Source organism: Mesoplodon mirus (genome assembly GCF_964341445.2).
Source record: "Mesoplodon mirus genome assembly, chromosome: 8".
Taxonomy (NCBI): Eukaryota; Metazoa; Chordata; class Mammalia; order Artiodactyla; family Ziphiidae; genus Mesoplodon; species Mesoplodon mirus.
Genome location: NC_138984.1, coordinates 58,619,704 through 58,633,817, shown reverse-complemented (window position 1 = coordinate 58,633,817; position 14,114 = coordinate 58,619,704). Strand labels below are relative to the sequence as shown.

The 14,114-nt window shown below is 33.1% G+C and overlaps 1 protein-coding gene across 1 annotated transcript in view; it reads left to right on the top strand.

Moving 5' to 3' along the window:
- The window catches only part of LRP1B (LDL receptor related protein 1B), a gene marked incomplete at its 3' end in the record, with an annotated part of 2,351,282 nt that overhangs the window by 1,340,325 nt on the left and 996,843 nt on the right, over positions 1-14,114 (top strand). The gene's annotated exons all lie outside the window — the stretch shown is intronic.

Sequence of the window (14,114 nt, the reverse complement as noted above, 5' to 3'; positions counted from 1 at the left end):
CTTGTACTTCTTTTGTTTAATTTGTTCCTAAATATTTTATTCTTTTATTGTGCAGTTTTTGGATGGAATTGTTCTTAGTTACACTTTCAGGTAGTTCATTGCTAGTGTATAGAAATACAATTGATATGTATATATTTTTTCTTTTATCCTGAAACTTGCTGAACTCATTTATTCTAATAGGATTTGCCATATTTGCCATATTTCTTAGGATTTGCCATGTACAAGACCATGTCATCTGTAAATAGACATAGTTTTATTTCTTTCTTTCCAATCTGGATAACTTTTATTTCTTTTTCTTGCTAATTGCCCTGGTCAGTGAAACGCTGAACAGAAGTGACAATAGTAAACATCCTTTTCATTTTCCTAATAGTAGCAAAACGTTCAGTCTTTTGTCCTTATATGATGATAGCTGTGGTTTTTCAAAAATGGTCTTTATCAGCCCTCCTCCAAGAGCTTCCTTGTTGTACAACTTGAGTTCCACTCATATCAAAGTTTGCTTTAATAATGCCCACTGGAGTGGTGCAGTGAACAATCTATGTGTTTGGAATGCAGCATCCCTGATCATGATTTTTCTCATCTCCTTTAACCCCTGCCTTAAATTTTACTTCCTTGGTACCCTAAAGGCCAAATCAGTCAACATGCACTTATTGCTTCTTTGCTTGAAAATGTTTGTTGACTACATTTGTCTTTTCTAGTCTGCTCTCCTATTCTCTTTATTCTTGTGTGTTTGAGCCTTTCTTATCATTTTTTTAAGGGTTTGGCAAAATGGAGAGGTGAATTGGTGTGTCTAACTGCCATGCCTAACATAGCTAATGAGCACCTTTTGACCTAATATGTGTCAGGCACTGTGTTGCATTTGTCTTTGTTCATTCTCATTTCATTGAATATATAGACACCTTCCCAAGGTTATTGTTGCCTCCTATGGCCTGGGACTACTATGCAGATTTAAGAGAATGATATTTGTCCTTTGAAGGGAAAAAAATGACTTTTATCTTTACTTTCCAATAAATTTAGTCACAAGTACCTGTTGCCTACTAAATATGTGGAGACTGCTGGAAGTTATGAGCTCCCTCTACAAAAGTGTCTTTATTCACAGTGCCTCACCTCCTCTAACCCAATTGCTACTACCACCTCCATCCTATTGTGTTTATCTTATATAAGCTATGCAATATACTTATATAATTTATATGTATATAATCCTTTTTTAACTCTACATTTATTTTCTTACCCATCTACCTCTAGGCATGAAAAACTCCCTAACTAGATGTATGCAATTTCTACTTGGTAATTATGTTTTTCTCATGACCCTGTGGTAAATTTGGTTAATTTTTTTTCCTCAAGCATCATTTCTCTGTGGTTGTGACTACATAAATTGAACAAGACAAAGACCTGATTTTGGTTATCTTATTATTAATAAATCTAGCATATCATTCTTACTGCAAAATCAAATAAAAGACACTGAAACAAGATGTATAATACCACAACATACCTTGGCTTTCCAATACACCTAGCACTCTCTCCTTTATCTCTCCATATACCAGTCAATATCTCAGAATTGATAATAATACTCTACAAGTTATAGAGCATGTTTGCACTCATTATGTCTTTTAATATTCTTAAAAACATATTAAGAAATATGCTAGGTTGGAGGCTAAGGCCCAGAAAGTTTAAGAAACTAGTCCACAGTTAAATGTCTGGTAAGAAATACTACAGGTAGATCTGTCTTCTACCTTAAAGACTAGAGCACGTTTCAAGATACCATATGTGCCTGGTCTATCCTTCTATATAAATAAAAGATGGAAGTGAAAATTATGAGATTCCTTTGGTAGAGATGTGTTGAAGATTATAATGAGAATAACATAACTGCCAACCTATAATGGGCATTTACAATGTATCAGACATTAAGCTAAGTGCTTCTATTGAATTACCGTGTTTAAACCTCACACCGTCCCTATGAAGTCAATAATGTTATTATCCTCTAATATGAGCTGAGAAGAGAACCCCACAGGAGCATGTGCTACTTTGTTCTATCTTCTCATATCCTCTTATAGATAAAACTGAGGTAAACATTTTTCTTAAACAATATTCCCACTAATAACTAATACATGAAGATGATAGGTTTATTATTTAGCAAATTTTGTCAATGGATATTGAACCCAAGTCTTTCTTTTCATAACATAAAATAAATGAATTTCTTATTTGATTGTGCCTTGATAACTAGATTTTAATTTTCCAAGTAATGAACACTGCTTCAAAGTTTTACATATTTGAATTTTAGAACTCTGAATGCCATTACAATAAAGTTTCTTAAGAAATCAGAGCCTAAAGTGGCTAAATTGCTAGAAATGATTTTACTTGGGGACCAAAATAAGCAGTTTTCCATCCAGTTTTAGCGAATGAGTTGGTATTATCAGAATTCTTTCTCTGAATAAACTCACAACTTGCTATATCTATAGCCTAAAATGGGAAGAATCTCTTAGCACTGGTGTAGTACACTCAGGTCAGGACCTAGAGTCTCTGACTTGGTAGCCACTTCCTAGAAACAATTCTGCAGTATAGAAGGAAGAATAAAAATGTTTTTAAACAGAGAGTGGTATTTATCATACAAACTAAATGTGTTTCAGCATGTAATTGTTTCATTAAATTACTAACCATCCATATCCATAAAATGGAATAATGTACACCTATCAAAAAGGATGGGGATATCCATGTGTTGAGTGTACATGTGCCTCCCCCCACACACGTGTATTATTTTTAAAAGTATACAATCTGTTTTAAACACTAGGCTCAGTCCACAGAATATTTTCTCAAACCACTTAATTGGCCTACAGTTTCCACCTTGTAATAGCAGATCTAAATTATAGAGAATTTTTATTTTTCTTTTGGAAAGACTAGTAAATCCTTACGAGACATTATTATGCAAATTGAAGGATATGACATGACATGTTTGTCTTATTTTTTAAAAAAAACTTAAAGAATTGATTCTGTTGGATTTGGGGTAGATGTTTTTTCTTAAATTTTTTACATAAAAATGTTTTTTTCTTTAAAAATAGAAAGTTTTATTTATTTCATTCTTTCACATTTGTAGCCTTAAACTTTTTGTTTTGTTTGTTTTGGGTTTTTTTGGTCACCTTAGTGCCTTGACTAGGACCTCCAGTACATTATTGAATATGAGTGGTAAGAGCAGTTATCCTCTTCCTTTTATGACTTGTTCCTGATATTGGGGCAAAGTAATACCATGAGGTTAAAGAAATTCCCCTCTGTTACTATACTGCTAAGAGTATTTGTGGGGTTTTTTAAAAAAATTATAAATAGGTATTGTTTTTTGTTAAATGCTTTAGGAATCTGTTGAAATGATCATATTTTTTTCTCTCTTAGTCTACTGATATGGTGACCTGCATTAATTGATTTTCAAATGCTAAACCTGCCGTGATAAACCTCACTTAGTTATGATATATTAACCTTTCATATATTCCTACATTTGGATTGTTAGGAATTTTTCATCAATGTTTATAAGGAATATTGTTCTGTAGTTTTCTTTTCTTGAATGTGTTCATATGATATTAGAATTAGGGTAATTCTGGCCTCATAAAATTTTTTAGAACATATTTTCTTCCTTTTTCTTTTCTAGACATGTTTGTATAGGATTGGTGCTATTTCTTCTCTAAATGTTTGGTAGCATATCCAGTGAAGCCATCTGGGTCTAATGTTTTATTTGTGGGAAGGTTTTTAGTTTTAAATTCAATTTCTTTAATAGATATAGGAATTATCCATTTCTTCTTGAGTGAGCTTTGGCAGTTTGTGTTTTTCAAGGAACTTGTCTATTTCATCTATGTTGTCAAATGTATTTATTTATTTTTTAAAGATTTATTTATTTATTTGGCTGTGTTGGTCTTCATTGCTGCATGGGCTTTCTCTAGTTGTGGGAAGTGGGTGCTACTCTTCATTGTGGTGCACGGGCTTCTCACTGCGGTGACTTCTCTTGTTGTGGAGCATGGGCTCTAGGTATGTGGGCTTCAGTAATTGAAGCATGAGGGCTCAGTAGTTGTGGCTCACAGACTCTAGAGCACAGCTTCAGTAGTTGTGGCACACTGGCTTAGCTGCTCTATGACATGTGGGATCTTTCCGGACCAGGGCTCAAACCCGTGTCCCCTGCATTGACAGGTGGATTCTTAAACCACTGCACCACCAAGAAAGTCCCTATGTTGTCAAATTTAAAGGCATAGATTTGTTTGAAGTTTTCTCTATCTTTTTAAAACTATGAGATCTATACTAGTGATATACTCTCTTTCCTTGTTGATACTTGTAATTTGTGTCTTTTTGTGACTTTAAGAAGGTCCTAGGATATAAGATCAATATATAAAAAATCAATCGTATTTCTAAATGCTAAAGATGTACAATTGGAAATGTAAATAATACCACTTATAATAAACCAAAACTATAAAACACTTAGGTATGAATTGAATAATATATATAAATGCAACTATAAAACACTTAGGTATTAATTGAATAACATATATAAATGCAAGATCTATATGCTGGAAACTCATGGGGAAAAATAAGCCTCCAAGATCCCCAAGTAAATGTACATATATTACATTGTATTTGTGGATCAGGAGACCCAATAGTATTTAGATGTCAATCTTCCCCAATCTATAAATTCAATATAATTCCAAATAAAATCCTGGCATAATCTTATAAAAACTGACAACTGATTCTAAAATTCATATGGAAATGTAAAGGACCTGGAATATCTAAAGCGGTACTGAAAAACAAAAATAAAGTATGAGGATTCATGCTACCAGATTTCAAGTTTACTGTGTCAAAACGGTGTGATATTGGAGAAAGGTAAACATAAATTAATGAAACATAGGAGTACAGAAATACATCCACAAATAAATAGTAAAATATGTATTTTTTTAAGTGCAAAGATAATTTAATGAAGAAAAGTTAGTCTTCTCAACAAATGGTGCAGGAACAGTTCAACATTTAATGCAAAAAAACCCCATAAAAACCTTGATTCATATATTATACTATATATAAAAACTAACTCAAAATGGACCAAAAATCTAAAACTATAAAATTTCTAGAAGAAAACAAAGGAGAGATTGACTTAGGTAAGGATTTGACACTAAAAGCATGATTCAAAAAGAAAATATTGAGAAATTGGACTTACCAAAATTAAGGAATTTTTTCTTTGCAAATTTATTATTTGAAAAACACTAATAAAATGACAAAAGAAGCTACAGACCAGGAGGATATACTTATAAGTCAAATATCTCATAATGGACTTGTATCTAAAAATATATATATATATATACACACACACACACACACACACACACATATAAAATTAAAAAATGGGCAAAAGATTGAACAAACACTTTACCAAAGATATATGATTGGCAAATAAGAACATGAAAAGACGTTTAATATCATTAGTCATTAGGAAATGCAAATTAAAACCACAATTAGGTACTATTACATACCTGTTAAGAGTGGTTAAAGAAATTAAAATAAAATAAAAACTTGATAATAAGTTCTGGGCAGAAGGCCAAGTAGCTGGAAGATTCATATATTTATGGTGGGAATGAAAAGCAGTACAGCCACTTTAAAAAGTATTTTGATAGTTTCTTATAAAGTGAAACATCTTCTTACTATATAAGCCAGCAATCCCAAATTTACCAAATGAAGTGATAACTTATATTTGCACAAAAATTGTATGTGAATGTTATAGCAACTTTATTCTTAATAAACCAAAGCTAGAAACAACTCAAATGTCCATCATGTGTGAAATGGATAAACAAATTAAGGTATACATTCATACAATGGAATACTATTCAGCAATACAGAAGAGAGAACTACTGATAAAATAACATGGATGAATCTCAAATATGTTATGCTGAGTAAAGATGCTACAGACTGGATGATTCCATTTGTATGACATGCTGGAAAAGGCAAAACTATTGAGATGGAAAACAAATCAGTGATGGCCAAAATCTGGCAGTGGGGAAATGAGCTGATTGCAGAAGGACATAGAAAAATATTTTAGGATGATGGTCCTGTTCTATATTTTAGTAATGGTATTGGTTACAAAACTATATGCACTTTGTCAAAACTTACAGATCTGTACACTAAAAAGAATGAGTTTTACTGAGTGTAAATTATACAAAAATGGAACAAAAAATTAAGAAAAAATAATTGCCTTAATATTATATCTTTCTATATGGGAACACACTGAAAATTTGAGGCTAGGACTGTGGTTTTACACTAAGCAAAGAATTCTGAAGAAATCCACCTTAGCAGTCATAATGAATGATATGACACAAATTATCACCATTCTAAATATATCAGGCAGACGTCCTGCTGACAAGAGGGACTGTCTGGTATGATAAGTAGCTGCATCAGCTTATCAATTTCCAAGTACAAAGAGTGAGTGAAATATGTTATTTTTATAAATGTGCTACATGGAGAAAGATGTTTTTCTTATTACCATGATTATCATTGTTGGTTAAAAGGCATTTTTGTATAAGCTAAATTCAAGAAGAAACTTGATTACTAAAATTGAGAATGAAATTTGATCCTATTTTGTAAAATAATGTCTTACATAACTTATATCTGGAAAAGTGCCTATACTTTTTGTATCTCCAAAGAGTTTATAAAAGTTCTAATTTTCTCTCGGAGGGGAACATATAACCTAGAAGCACATGAATATGGCACAGCTGTGTTCTTACTATCCCACCAAGTCCAATACATGATCAATGTGAATTGTTCGATTTTAGGTCATGAAAGCAGCCAGCATGATGTTATTGATGATCTGATGGCTACACATACAGTATTGGAAATAGTGGTTCTCTGGCTTAGAGATATTTATGTAAACAAAACTAATGAGGGAAGAAACCTCCTAAAAGTAATAACTTGCAATTGCTGGAATCTGGTTACCAGCTTCTAACCATTCTTTATTGATCTGCTTTTACTCTGAGGCAGGTTAGCAAAATTTATTTGTATGTGTTTCCAAAACCATAAACCCGCATATGTTTGTGGAAATATGTTAAAAAGCAGAACAATCTGTAAAGACTATGCAGACTAGCATAAGTATTTGGTGAAAATTACATGCCTGGATTGTTGATTGGTCTATGCTTATGTAGTGAATTAGATGTGGATATACATTGTTTCAGTGAGTACTATTCATATTTTATAGAAACCCAATTAACCAGTATAGAAAAATCTTTGTTTCCTATGTTAGTGTTTCTCTGTTTGTTGGAGACTTTTCATTCAGGTAACGATTTCAGGAGAATTTACTAAAAAGAGTATCTTCTCCAGAAGATGTCAAAAGATACAGAAGTGATTTAGGTGCAAAACTAGAACTATTTTATGTAACACCCAAAAATAAAAGAGCAAAAGAGAAAAATTTTTCTATTGTAAAATGAAACATAGTTCCAAATCACTTGAAGAATATGGAAATTATGACAAGAATGCTTGATGACAGGTATTCTGTTGTACTGAATGGATGATTATGCTTAAATGGTGAAATGATAATAAAGATAATGTTAATTAAAAGAGTTACTATGAGGCAGGCATTATTTTAAGAACTTTGCATGACTTAACCTGATTTAAGCCTCACAATACCCTATGAGGTAGTTTCTATTATTTTTCCCATTTTAGAGATAAGCTCTCTATAACTGTTTATTCTAAAATCATTTGCCCATTACCATGGTATTATGTAACAACCCTGGTACCTCGGTGGTTTAATGCAACAAAAATCCAAATTTTCACTCACATCACAATCCAATTGGGTCATCAGTAGATGCTTCCTGTATGTGCTGTTTTAGGCTCCCTCGGTTTTGGGTCTCTGCTATCCCAGGGTTCTACCAGTTGTCTGCTGGATTCCCTGCATCCAAAGGGCAGACAGGTCAAGAGACAATAGAGGATTGTCAGAATCCTTTAGGGGCCAGGTTAGGAAGTGGCACAAACTAATTTTGCATATATTTCATCATCTAGAAGCCACATTCACATAGCCTGAAATTAGCTAAACCAAGGTTGGAACTTAGGTACTCTGGCTCCAGAGTCCAAAGCTGCGTATACGGCATCACACTCAGAAAAAAGAAAGAGTGGTTAAAAAAGGTATGAGATTTAGTATGAATTAATTTTCTATCCTTTTAGAATTCCTCTTACTATTTGTTAGTAATACAAATTCAGAAATCTAGTTATTGAATCTATTTCTAAGTTAAAGAACGACTTAGAAGCTTAGATACCTCAAAGCTACCTACTACATGTACACTGTTAACTTGTGTTTTATACAGAAAATATACTCAAACTTTGAGAATATTCTCCTATACAACTTTGAAAAGAACACAAAAATATTTCTTAAAATCACAGAATATAGTGGGTCTGTGTTGGGGAGTCTTCATCAATTGCATTAGATTTAATTTCTGAAATAGTAGCTCCTCTTCTTTAATTAAAAAGATACTTTTCTTTTATGATAATGCTGAAGAATACAGATAAGATACCATGTTTCCATATTTACATTCTGATTTGCATATTTCATCCCCTTAGACACTAGTGATCTTCCTACTTCAGTGTAAGATTCAAACCATTGATAATGTTTCATGAGCCAATGACTATGCTTCATTTAAAGCAGTTTATGAAGATTGATGAGTCAAGCACAAAATTTCTGTTCTACTCAAATAATCTTTCTGAAAATATTAATCTGATGCACTTTTAATTATGTACATAATCATTATAGTGTTGCATGTAATTAAGCATAAATGGTAAGCAGTTCAAATAGATAACGTTATTATAATTAGTATTGCTTTCACAGAGCCAAGCCAAATTTTAAATTTTAGCTTTTCATGTTGTTAGCTTTTCATAGTTCTTTATGATCTGTTAGAAGAATACATATTTACCGTTTCATCTGTTATCATATACTGTTTAATTGTCTCCATATCACCTCTCTATACATACACAAATTCTCATGCAGGATAAATTCAGTAAACCAAAAGCTAAGTTGCCCTTCTCTCTTCTGCTATTTTCAACCACCAGACTCCCACCTAATATGCAAAATCATGTGTGAGGTCTGATCTTCCATAACCATTTTTACCCATTTTCTCTTATTTCTCCTCTTTTCTCGCCGTCACTACCATGATGTTGGTAACCTTTTAGCATGCATTGTACTCTTCATACTCCAGGGGTTTCAAGATTGGAGAGAGCAGAAAGATGGAACCAGTAGTCTATGGGTTTTCTACTTCAGACTGAGACAGGGCAAAGAAAGAGTTGGGCTATAGGGATTACGTGGAAAACAGTGCATTTAAAGCAGTGAATTAATATGCCTGTCCTAAGGTACAGACTAAAGAAATTAGGTAATACCCCTACCTTCATGCTCTGTATCCTATAAGTTATTGGTCTTTTCTATGAGAAACTGTTCCTCTTTCTGTCCGAACCCCTTACTACATTTATCTCTGTCCCCTCTGCACCGCTGAAACCGTTTTTTAAAGGTCTTAATTGATCCTATTAGGAAACCCAGTGCAGTCTTTAGGCTTCATCCAAGTATATTTCTCAGTTTTTAATATTGCCCTGCTTAGTTCCATGGACTGTTATTCTTCCTTAAGTTTTGTGAAGCTTTCTATGTTCCTCATCTATATATTTAGTTATTTCTCAGTTTTCTTTTCTTTTTTTTAACATCTTTATTGGAGTATAATTGCTCTGAAATGGTGTGTTAGTTTCTGCTTTATAACAAAGTGAATCAGCCATACATATATGTATATCCCCATATCTCCTCCCTCTTCTGTCTCCCTCCCACCCTCCCTATCCCACCCCTCTAGGTGGTCACAAAGCACTGAGCTGATCTCCCTGTGCTATGCGGCTGCTTCCTACTAGCTATCTATTTTACATTTGTTAGTGTATATATGTCCATTCCACTCTCTCACTTCATCCCAGCTTACCCTTCCCCCTGCCCATGTCCTCAGTCCAGTCTCTACATCTGTGTCTTTATTCCTGTCCTGCCCCTAGGTTCTTCAGAACCTTTTTTTTTTTTTTAGATTCCATATATATGTGTTAGCATACAGTATTTGTTTTTCTCTTTCTGACTTACTTCACTCTGTTTGACAGACTCTAGGTCCATCCCCCTCACTATAAATAACTCAATTTCATTCCTTTTTATGTCTGAGTAATATCCCATTGTATATATGTGCCACATCTTCTTTAGCCATTCATCTGTCGATGGACACTTAGGTTGCTTCCATGTCCTGGCTATTGTAAATAGAGCTGCAATGAACACTGTGGTACATGACTCTTTTTGTCCATTTTCGTTATTAACACCTTTTCTTCTGCTTACCTTTCACATGTAGAAGTTCTCTAGGTTTGACTTATATCATAAATATTCTTTTTTAAGGGATGATTATTTTCTCTTTTGACTTCAATTACCAATTATATGTTTTTGACTTCCAAATCTCCACCTCTAGTCCAGACTTTTTTCTTAGATAGACTTAAATTCTCAACTCCCTCCTAGCCATTTTCTTGTCAACATTTTAAACCGTCAAAAGCAAACTTAGTATTTCCCCCTAAACCTCCAGTCCTTCTGTTATTCTTAATTCATTTTATTGGTACTGTTAACTCAGTGTTACTATGCTTTCACCAAGTTTTTGGCCATCCACTCATCTAAATATTCATAGTCCTAATTTCTAGCCTTTTAGATAGCTTTTCTTTCTTTACTGTCTTTTACTCATCTTTCTCCTTGTTATTAGGCATTTTCAAACAATACAAGTCAGAGTATATCACTTCTGTCCTCCTTAACTAGCAATGATTCCCATTATTGAAACAGAAAATTCTACTTAATCTAAGAATTAATCTACTTCTGTCTGGCCCCAAATAATAATTCCAGTCCCATTTCCTACCACATCAAGCACTGTGTTTTAGCCACACAGGGTTATTTACCATTGTCTTTATCTCTTACATGCTGTCATTGTTTAAAAATTTATTTTCTCATATTGTCTACTGTATCTGGAATGCATGCTCATAAATTTTGTCTACTGAGCTCATCTTTTAAATTTTAGTTTAAATTTAACTTCTTTAACAACCTTTTTTCCAGATACCTACCTCTATTTCTAGTCTCTAGGTGAATTATTCTCTTTCCAGCTAATGTCACATGTATTTTTATTTAGTATATGTGTTGTTCTGCTATGAATTATAGCTGTTGTTTACATTGTTGTGCTTCTTATCTAACCCCACTCGCTTCCACACTCATGTAATTCATTAATTTGTCTAAAGCAATTTTGCATCTGTGGAAGCCCAGCAGAGTCCTTAGCGTTGACTAGGTGCTCAATCAGTGTTGAACTAAAAGAAGCATATAGAGTAAAGGCAATTTTGGACTGATTCCACCATAATCAAACAAGATTTGACAACTCAATGACCTAACTTAAAGATGTAAATGAACTATCTTTAGGACCTCGTTTAATTTAATGGACTAGAAATGACACCTGAGAGTGTTAATCATCATCCTAGTATTAAGCTATTTTACTGATTTATTAGTTCATTCATCCTATAAAAATTATAAAAAACACTTCTTGTATCTACAGCACACTACTAAGCTTAGAATGACAAAGCAAATAAAAAAAAAATACACCATGGTTTCAACCATCACCAGATTGTAGAGTGGGAATTAGAGGCATTTTTGAAAACATAGGCTTTGTTTGTAGTCAGCCTGACCTTGATTTGAAGTTTTGAATACCATCACCATTGTATATTTACCATATAATCTTAAATTAGTTATCAACCATAAGTTTCCTCATCTGAATACTATAAATTACAATAATATCTATATTTTTGACTGGTATGGGGTTTCAAAGAAATTGCACATTTTAAAAACTTGATATATATGCATGTATCTACATATATATATATATATATATATATATTTAGGTTTATAATTTATAGCTGTAGATACTGGTGGGGAAAACCAAAATGTAAATAACTACCATATGAAACAAAAATGTTATAATTTCTAAAGATCCATTTATTCTATATTTTTATTAATAATGTATTTGTACAGACCAAATGACTGGTCTTTGCACATTATATAAATGTTAATATTTATATCAGCATATAATTGGCATTGATCCCAATTCCAAACCTACAAATCAGATGTGTTGATTTGTATATTGACTTAATTTATATCAAGGAAGCAGAAATTGTTCCAGGTATCTCAAAGAGAAATAAATTTAATATAAAGTGTCAGTTGTAATAGAACAGTGGAAATTAGAAGTCGAACAGGACACACCTAGCTTTCATCTTATGGAACTGCAGTTAGGTTCCAGTTAGAGGGGAAGCTATGATAACTGATGAGTTTACTAGTAGCATATTGATAGGCAAGAGAAAAAGACCAGATTTTTATCCTGGGACACTTCAGCCTTAAGAGGTTGACAAGAAAATGTGGAACTGTACAAAGGAGGCTGTGAAATAGGAAAACCAGAAGTCCTGAGCCCTGGAAGCAAAGTGATGAATATACATCAGGGAAAACTAGTTAACAGTGTCAAGTGCTGCTGATAGGTCAAGTAAGGTGAGGACTGAGAAAAGGCCATCACACTTATCGACATCAAGGTCACTGGAAACCTGTATCTGAGCAGTTTCTGGAGCAATGGAGATAAAACCTTTATTGAGTGGGCTTAAGATAGAAACAGAGAGGAAGAAAGAGACAGTGAGTATGGATTATTTTGTAAATGTTGTTATAAAGAGGAACAAAGATACTGGGCAATGGTGACTCATACAGGACGTGAGATCAAGGGTTTTTTTTATTTTAATGTGGGGAAAAGTAGTACAAGGGTCAGAAAACATTCTGTAAAGGGCTATAGTAGATATTTTAGGTTTGGGGGGCCAACTAGTCAACTAAGGCAACTAGTTGGGTTGTGTTTGTAGTGTAAAAACAGCCATAGGCAATATGTAAACAAATGGCCATTGACTGTGTTCCCGTGAAACTTAATTGACAAAAAGGGATGGAGGCTTTAGTTTGATCTAATATAAATTTTTAAAGATGATTATGAGAGGAAGTAGAGAAAAACTGAAGTGATATCCTTGAGTAGGTGAAAGGGGATGGGGTTTGTGCACAGGAATTGCAGTTGGAGCTTTAATGAGTTAAACAAAGTTTGAAAAGCAAGAAAAACAAGAATAGGCAGAGGTGGTTAAAATGTGAAGCATAAATCTGTGGAAAATTTCTTTCAATAGCTTCAGTTTTCTCAGGGAAGTAGAAAGCAAGATCATCATATGTGGGTGACCATTATGAAGGAGATTTAAAGTTTTAAGAAGAGAAGATACATAAAATATTGATAGTTTCATGAAAGAGTTGAAAAGCAATTGGGCTAAGAAAATACTAGAGATAATTAATTTTTTAGTAAAGTACCAAATTTTCTGTTTGGAGTATTCTATCTGTCCTTTTCCACACTGGACTTTCATATATTTTTATTAAAATTTAAAATATTTCTGAAGTACCAGCTAAACTTGTGGCAAATATCAATTTATTTTGAGTCATTTAACCTTGATCTTTAAAACCCTTATTTTTCTCCCCAGGGGAAAAAAAGAAATTGTTATGACCCATTAATATCCCTATTTTCAGACACCACAATCAGTCATACATTCTATCTGTAATTTTTCTTGTTTAGAAAATCTTATTTCTGTTAGAAATTATTTGTGAAATGAATATGCCTCTGTCACTTCATCTGTGTTTCATGCATTTATCATACTGAATCCTAATTTGCTCTAAGGTTTTGCTAACTTTGGCTTCACTGATGTATTTGTTCTGAAAGGGTTTAGATATTATGAAATATATTATGTCCAGTAGTTGTCTAATATTTTGCCACCTGCTCAAAGGTTATACATGGATTAGTAAGTCAAAACAAGCCCTCAAAAGATAGAATATCAATGGATGTGTCAGATAAGAAAGGCATAAATGGTGAAATCAACCACTGAGTTGACATTTTCCCTCTTGAAATAATTCACCAGAATTTGAAAGGATTTGTGCCTTTGAATGTACATAATAAGGGAAAAAGTAAAAGACTGAACAGATTGATCTGAAATTTTTATTAATAATACTTCAAACAAATGCAAGCCAACATATTTTAGAGGGA